The 8,567-nt window shown below is 36.8% G+C and overlaps 1 long non-coding RNA gene across 1 annotated transcript; it reads left to right on the top strand.

The window, feature by feature from the left end:
- The first annotated feature begins 3,486 nt into the window (after positions 1 to 3,486).
- Positions 3,487 to 7,547, top strand: LOC141627440 (uncharacterized). Its single transcript, XR_012537003.1, has 3 exons — positions 3,487 to 4,005; positions 4,105 to 4,172; positions 7,319 to 7,547. It is a non-coding gene; the product is annotated as an uncharacterized LOC141627440 (long non-coding RNA).
- The last annotated feature ends 1,020 nt before the right edge of the window (positions 7,548 to 8,567 follow it).

The following is an 8,567-nucleotide window of genomic DNA, read 5'->3' as shown; positions in this document are numbered from 1 at the left end:
GCTTACAAAAATATGGTAAAGTGAGGCAATGGGTAAGAAAAGGCAAAACATTTATGGAAATGTGGGGGTATAGGCGGCCAAGCTAGTACCTAAACAAAACCATATATCAACATCGGTTTCCAACTCAATTATGAATTAAGCACATGCCCTTCATTTGGCATAAAATCTCACCAAACCGAACTAGAAACACTCCTCAAATGATATAAGATAGAACATAGGAGCAGAAACCGACTAATCAACAAACAACATCTCTTTTTTTTTCAAATTTTTCCTTTCTTTTTCTATTTTTTCGGTTTCTTCTTTTCGAATTTTTCGAATTTTTTTCTCTTTTTCATTTTCGAATTCCTTTTTTTTCAACTTCTTTTTTTTTCTTTTTCACGTCTTTTTCATCATCCTCCTTTCCTTCATAAGTTACCAACTCCGAATCAATAGATGCAAGCCAAACTTGATACAATAGACAATATACCGCAGAACAATCTAAACTAGCTTGACAAGGCAGGCTAAATTTGGAATGTAGCTAAGGGTCAACAGGCAAATTTGGCTAATGTGGAGTTCAATGGGTAAAAATGAAAGAAAAGGAAAATGTAAGCACCTCCCTGCATGTGACACCAACCACTAATCTGAATGTATGAACGCAAAAAGCAATTGAATTTCATATACGTGCAAATTAATGAACATGCTATGCAAGGAGTAACTACTCACAATCCTACATGAAACCGGTCATAAATGACACCAGTTTATAAGGCTCTAATTCCTTAGAAATTATAAGTAGGTTGCCAAAATTTCAGGTCAAGTCTATTCGTTCAGCTAAATTAAACATTAACTCGTAGATATGCAATAAGACAAAGCTAAAAGAATATATAGTTTATTGCAAGGCTTAAGCAAAAAGACAAATATAGTGCAATTTCATCATGGAAATCGACCGTTCCGACTCAACCTATATGCAAAAATAAACATGAAATTTTTTTTTTTTGAATTTGTAACAATTTTTCAATTTTTAGGGAATTTGAATTTTATGGAAATAACAATGCAATGCATACAGAAATTAAACGTGATAACAGAAATGCAATAAAAAACAATATGCAGACACAGATATGGATGCATAACCTCCCCAAACCAAACCGTACAATGCCCCCTATTGTACCAAAACATGGAAAGGAAATGCAAACTAGGAGAGAAAGAGAGTAAATGCGGAAAACTCACAAGATTGCGCGAATAAGGGACCTCCCCAAACCAGCCAGCAACGTGGGAGGTCACTAATGGCTCCGAAACATCGTCGCAAGAAGCTAAGTCAAGCAATAGACGTCCAAAACAGCTCGATCGAGAGGAATAGTGGTCGATCGAGTAGAAAAGTGGTCGATCGAGTAAGTTTTTTTTTTTTTTTTTTTTTTTTTTTTTTTTTTAATCGATCGAGTAGAAAGTTACTCGATCGAGTAACTCGTCTTTCTGCAGCTTAAGGATCGAGAAGAATTCCTGCAAAGATGCAATGAAAAACAGCCCACAAACTAACTAGGCAAGCATACTGATATAGTTTATGGTATAAAAACCATTTATTACAACTAAAATTAAATAATAAGCAAAATAAAATCGCCGGGTTGCCTCCCGGGTAGCGCTAGCTTCAGACAGGTCCCAGCTCGACCTTCTTTTCTTTGAGGCTCTCTAATTAATCATAATCAAAACAGCTCAAAGCGCGCAGCGTTAGATCGTACATCTGCGCATGTGCTACACAGAAATGTAAGTAGCACAAAAGTGGAATATAGAAATAGGAAATAAATTTAAACAACCGTTTAAGTCTAACAAATTTCCTATGTGAGCTCCTAAATTTATCCACAAAATAAAGGAGTGCGGGAGCAATAGACGATATATTAGGGTCCCGATTCAGATTAGCAATTTTGAGATGACATGTACGGTGAAAATTCGTTAATTTATATGTCCACATGGAAGGGGGTATAACATTAAAAGAAATAGCGTGAGTCAAACGAGGCAATATACTATTAAAACAAACAATAATAAAATTATCGTTTACTACCTCAGGTTGGTTGCTCTCAACAATGGAATCACTGACAAAAGAATGTAATACCTCATCCGTGCTAGGAGCAAATACCGACTCAGCTGTCCTTTCGTCGCCCTCAGTGGAATTCGTCCCGTAAATCTCAGCCTCAAGTGCATCTAACTCGGCTTTGAATAAGGGGGATTCACCGTATCCATTATTGTCATAAAAATCGTCATCTAAATCAAACCCAAATGATGAATCAAAGCTCCCAATGGCCAGACTACTCGATCGAGTAGAATTGTCAATCGATCGAGCAGTTTCCTCCTGATTTCCACTCGATCGAGTAGAAACATTACTGGATCGAGCACTTTCTCCTGGCAAATCACTCGATCGACCAATATTAGTCACTCGATCGATTGATTCCTCCTGTACAACGCTGAAATCCTCGTGTGGGGTGGTGAAATGTGATAGAAACTCGTCGTCCGAGTCATAAAAGTCATCCTCAGCATTGGGCAACACGGTTTCTTCATGGGAAAAACCGCTCTCAGTAAGGTATACCTCTTCTGGTTGCCCATTATCCGACTCAGCTGCCAACTGAGCTATTACAGACTCGAGCTTATCAACTCGCGAGAAGAATTGTCTATCATTCTCTTGCATTTTGGATACAAGCGTCCCCATTAAATATGTCAGCTCCGCGATCTCTTCTATCTGTATCTTAGCTGCTAACTGAGCAATTACAGACTCGAGCTTATCAACTCGCGAGAAGAATTGTTTATCATATTCTTGCGCTTGGAATGCAAGTGTCTCCATCAAGGATTTCAGCTCCGCAATCTCTTCTTCTTGTATATCAGGAAGATCTTGTTGCGGTGGCCATTGATAGGGTAGATGTGGCGGCACAATTACAGCTGCATTGTACTCAGCAGAACCACATCTCCCAAAGAAATCACCGTACATTGTTCCATATAATAGGACATTGGTGATGGGTCAATGGTACTCAAGCCTTCCCTTTGACGATCTTTCACCTAGAACTGTCTAGGTAGTACCTGTAAGGCCTATCAAAACTGCACTAAAGGAAAGATTAGAACGACCTCAAGGGAAAAATCCCCTGAGGCTAAAAACAGACAAAAATTAAACAAGTAAATAATTATTTGCCTCCCCGGCAACGGCGCCAAAATTTGATACGGTCATTTCTGTACCAAAAATAAATACCTAGATTACTACTAACAGAAGTTAGCGGTAAGTAGGGTCGATCTCCACAGGGAGGCAGTTTACTATCTACTTGTCTATTCTATCTGCCTAATGTCACTATTGGGGGTTTGAAATGTTTTGACTAGACTAAGAGATTAAAGCAAGAGGTAAAGGAAAAAGAGAAATTAATAGATAAGGGAGAGGAATATGCTAGGAGTCGGTCTACCGTGGCTGTAACACCTGCGAATTTCTCATTTTGACATTTATAATTTATTTAACCGTTTAATTACTTTATTTTAGATTTTTAAATTATTTAATTTAATTAATTTATTTTAAACACGATTTTTATAAAAGTAATTTATTAAAGCTCATTTATATAAAAATACGTATTTTAGTCGGATAATAATAATAATGTAATAATATTAATAATAGTAAACTTCCGTCTTAAATTATAGTATATTTAAGATGAATTTCCGTCTAACTAAAGACCGTCACATGTTCACATGTGAGACTACATTAATCTATTCTCAACCTATCCCGGATCGACAACTCGGTCCTCAATTTGAGACCCAACTAAAATATTACCTTTTGACTCACACTCTCACCTTTCTGACCAATCCCCATCCGTTTTCCCTTTAAGCCTTCCCTTCCTTTTAACTTTCCTGAAAAACAACAGAACATAGGGTGCTGCAACAAAAGCAACAAACAAATACTCAGACGCCATTTTTGGCCGAGCTACAAACTTAGATTTCCCGCTTATTTCTTCACCATTCCTCTTAATTTTTGTACCGTCCTCCTCCTTACTTCGTCCTTCATCTTTCAAGGTAATAAAGTCTCATTTTTGTGATGGTTTCATTTTTCGCCGTCTTATAAAAGTTTCGTCTTTTAGCTTCTTTATCCCGTTTTCTTGCCTTTTAATGAAGGATTTGAAGACTCGGTGGAAGAGTCAAGCTTTGGGAAGCGTTTATTCGAAGAATAGGGAGCGTTTAAGGTAACGGTGATAGGTTACTCGACAAAATTGTCGAAATTTCGTCCTATGGGTCGTGTTATAAACTCTTGTGTGATAAAATTTGATTCTTTTGCTTTTCTCTTATTCTTTTGAATGTGAATGTTTGATTAATGGGATGGATATAGAAATAAAAGCGATGATTAAGTAATTGATTAGGGAACCTAGTACGTAGATTTGCACTGATAAGCTAATAAAGATGAAAATCAAGTGTGGTGATAGGTATAAATTTGAGATTGACTTTGATAGTGTGTAAACTTTGTCCAATGCTACGGTTTTGGCATATGGATAATTGAACCTTTTTAATTTATAAGCTTATGCCATTAATGTGGAGAGAATTGGTTATGAGATGGTCTTACACACGGCTTTGGTCATTGTTTAGTTGGTGGTTCGATCCAATTTCTTATTTCCGTCTCAAGGGCATGTCCATGTATGAATTGGGTCATTTATATGGGAAAGATTTCATCTTTTGTATGCTTAAAAACTTGTCTTATGACGGCTTCACAAATTGTCTAGAAAACCATGTATGTAGGTTGTTGATGGATGACTTTTGTGGACTGTTTTCGAGTAGATTTCACGGATGATTTGAGCCAATTATTTAATTTCCGTCTCATGTGTATATCCATGTATGAATTGGGTTGGTTGTATGTGAGAAATTTCACCCTTTTCATGCTTAAAATTTCGTCTTAAGACGGTCACAAAAGTACTTTATAAATCGTGAAAATGGACTTTGTCGAGCAGTTTTAGCGGGCTGTTTTGACGGGTTTATTTATGTTAAATTGAACCAACTTCCTTGCTACTGTTTCAAGTGCATATACATGTTTGGATTGGGTCTTTTGTTTGGGTGAAATTCCTCTTGGTTTAGCCTAGAAAAACCGTCCTAAGACGGTTGAACAAGAGGTAAATGCTGCAACTTTTAGTCCATCAATCATCAACTTGCATGGATTTCCTTTTATATCAACTTTCCAAAAAATAACGTAACAATTAGTAATGGCATGACATCAATTAGCAGTTAGCACAGTTGACCCGTAGCGTTTTGTATGCCCTCACAGAAGGAATCCAATCTTTATATTTAGTTGAGATTTATTATGTTAAATTAGTTGGACTAGTTATATTAAATTAGTTAGATTTGTGTACTTAAAGTGATTGGGCTTGTTGTATGCCACTTATTGGATTTCATATAAATCTTTTGTTGGGCATTATATGAGTAAATGGTTGAACTTAACATGACTAGTTTATTGGGTTTTACATGATTAATTTATTGGGCTTCTTGTATGTGACTTGTTGGAGTCACATGCCTCCTTTGTTTGGGCTTGTTATATCTCATTTGCTAGACTTGTCACATGATTAAATTGTTGGGCTAAATAACCCTATGCTTTGTAGTGGGCTCAAGAATGAGTCACTTGGACTTGGTCACATTTTATTCCGTAATTTCATATAACATATATTATTCATTATCATTTATTATATTTTATTTAACTGGCATGTTAAATTGGGAAATGGAGTATCTATTAATATGAGACAAGTAGGAGTTATTATTATTTAAATAGTTATTTATAAAGGGTCATATTCTAGATAATGTCTAGTATTGTTCGGTTGTGAGAGTCTTGGTTCTACCGGAATACTAGGGGTGAGCCAGAGGCCCTCTAGTTGCGGTATGAACGTCGAGAGTGATGTTCCCATCCGTACTTATGGTGCTGCAAGCCATAAGTATGAATGTGACATTTATAATCCCGACCCTGAGTCTTGGTCCTATCGGATACTAGGGGTGAGCCAGAGGCCCTCTAGTTGCGATATGATTCGGCGGGAGTGATGTTCCCATCCGTACTCATGGTGATGCAGACCATAAGTATGAATGTGACGTTAAGCATCCCGTCCCTGAGTCACGGTCCTATCGGATTCTAGGGGTGAGCCATAGGCCCTCTAGTTGCGGTAAGGTCGTCGGGATTGATGTTCCCATCCGTACTTATGGTGAGATGCAAGCCATGAGTATGAGTGTGACATTAATAATCCCGTTCTATGTGCTTGTTTGTTGTATTTGTTTGTTGTGCCTCGGACATGTTTTAAAGATAACCTCTGAGTCGGGCACTTGTTTGTTGTATTTGGCCATGTTTTAAAGGTAACATTGAGCGGCGGATACTTGTTTGTTGTGTCTCAGACATGTTTTAAAGGTAACCTCTGAGCCGGACACTTGCTTGTTGTATTTGGCCATGTTTTAAAGGTAACCGCTGAGCCAGATACTTGTTTGTTGTGTCTCGGATATGTTTTAAAGGTAACCTCTGAGTCGGACACTTGCTTGTTGTTTGGCCATGTTTTAAAGGTAACCGCTGAGCCAGATACTTGTTTGTTGTACCTCGGACATGTTTTAAAGGTAACCTCTGAGTCGGGTACTTGTTTGTAGCATTTGGACATGTTTTAAAGGTAACGGTGAGCGATACTTTATATGTTGTGTCTCGGACATGTTTTAAAGGTAACCTCCGAGTCGGACACTTGTTTGTAGTATTTGGACATGTTTTAAAGGTAACCAATGAGCGGATACTTTATGTGTTGTGCCTCGGACATGTTTTAAAGGTAACCTCTGAGTCGGGCACTTGTTTGTAGTATTTGGGCATGTTTTAAAGGTAACCGCTGAGCCAGATACTTTAGAGGTCGTGCCTTGGACATGTTTTAAAGGTAACCGCTGAACCAAGGTACTTAAGGATTTGTATCTCGGACATGCTTTAAAGGTAGCCTCTGAGCCGGATGCTTTGCTTATTATGTGATGTTAGTAGTCCCATTTCGTGTATCGTTTGTTATTTGGCTTTCAAAGTTCATGGCTAAGGTTTCCATTCACATGTTTCATGATGTTAACCTTGTTTATCCGTGACCTATGATATTCTATCGTGTTTATAGTTGTATTATCATCTATGACATTTTGGTTGGATTGTCTCATATGTATGTATCATATGCCTTATCTATGATTGACTACGCATGTTTTGAATGTTAGTCTCATGTTTCAATACTTGAATCAAATGTTTATATTCATGATGTTCTAATATGTTCTTGTTTATCTGTGTTTCGACATTTTGTGGCTGGGAGAACCTTGAGTTACTCCCCACTGACTGTGGCGTTCATGTTTACATGAATGACAGGTTGTGAAGATGCTTACGTGGGGAAGACAAATTAATTGAGTAATAATACTTCAATTTCTGTTAGTAATGCTATGTATTGTCTGAAGTTAGGAATTCCGCCTTAAAATCTTTCCACACTTTGAGTCCTTCTTTTATCTTAAACTTGGCTTAACGGTGTTTTAAGGCAATAATCCTTATGAGTATCACTGTAATAACATGGTTTAAATAGAAAATTCCATTTTAAAAGTGGGCCAAATCCTTTTTGAGATTTCATGGGTACATCACTAAATTTTGATTTTTGTGTTTGAAACATGGCTTATTTTTTATTTTGTGTGTGCTTAATACTTGGTTTTATTGTGCCGCAAGCTTACAATTTTGTTAATAATGCTATGTATGATTGAATTTCAAATTTTGTATTTGAGACATCGCTTCCTTATTCCATAGTGTTGCAATCTTTGTTAATGATTTATTATTTTGCTTATATATGTGTCTCAATGTTTGTTTACCGTGTGAGTTGTATGGTTTTGCTGAGTAAAGACGTGTAGACACACGTGGTTACGATTGAGAAGATGAGAAACGAAAGTGAGTCGGTGAGCTTATAAGGATAAATGGGCAAGTGATAATAACGTGTGATGAGTGATGTTGTACTTTAGAGTTATGAATGTGAAACATGTGTTTTATTGGGGTTGATGTAAGTTGTCCATTTGATGTGGATTTGAACCGTGTAAGTAGGTAGGTGTATGTCTCATGTTTGGGAAATTAAGAGTAGAAGAAAGTGACTTTAGCTTGCGTAAGGTGTCTTGACTTGAGTAAAATAATTGTGTGAAGTAATTTATGGATAATGAGTGATGTGTGATCTAAGTTGAATATCAGTTGAGTGTTTGAACTTAGGGATAGGGAACGAGGTTTGAGTTGCATGTTAAGGGATATTGTTATTAAGCATGACTTAGAAACTTTGGTTGATGAATAATTGAGATATATAATGATGGATTTGGTATTACCAAGTTTGGTTTTCGCGGTCATGAAAAGTAAGAGTGTGGTGTGTGATGCTTTTGGATTCAATCATATTGTTGAGGTATTTGATCATTCGTGGTATAGAGTGTAACCGTTTAATTTGAGTAGGTGTGTATAAGTGTAAAAGTGGTTGTGTGGGAATCCGATCCTATGAGTGGTAGTGTAGATATTCTTGTTAGAAATCTATATCTCATTATTACAACATATTCTTATATGTTACAATTTAATTTAGTCATAAAATTAATTTGGATCTTAT

This window comes from Silene latifolia, chromosome Y (assembly GCF_048544455.1).
Source record: "Silene latifolia isolate original U9 population chromosome Y, ASM4854445v1, whole genome shotgun sequence".
In the NCBI taxonomy this organism is placed as follows: domain Eukaryota; kingdom Viridiplantae; phylum Streptophyta; class Magnoliopsida; order Caryophyllales; family Caryophyllaceae; genus Silene; species Silene latifolia.
Note: the sequence above shows the minus strand (reverse complement) of the source record. Positions and strands in the feature narration are given on the sequence as shown.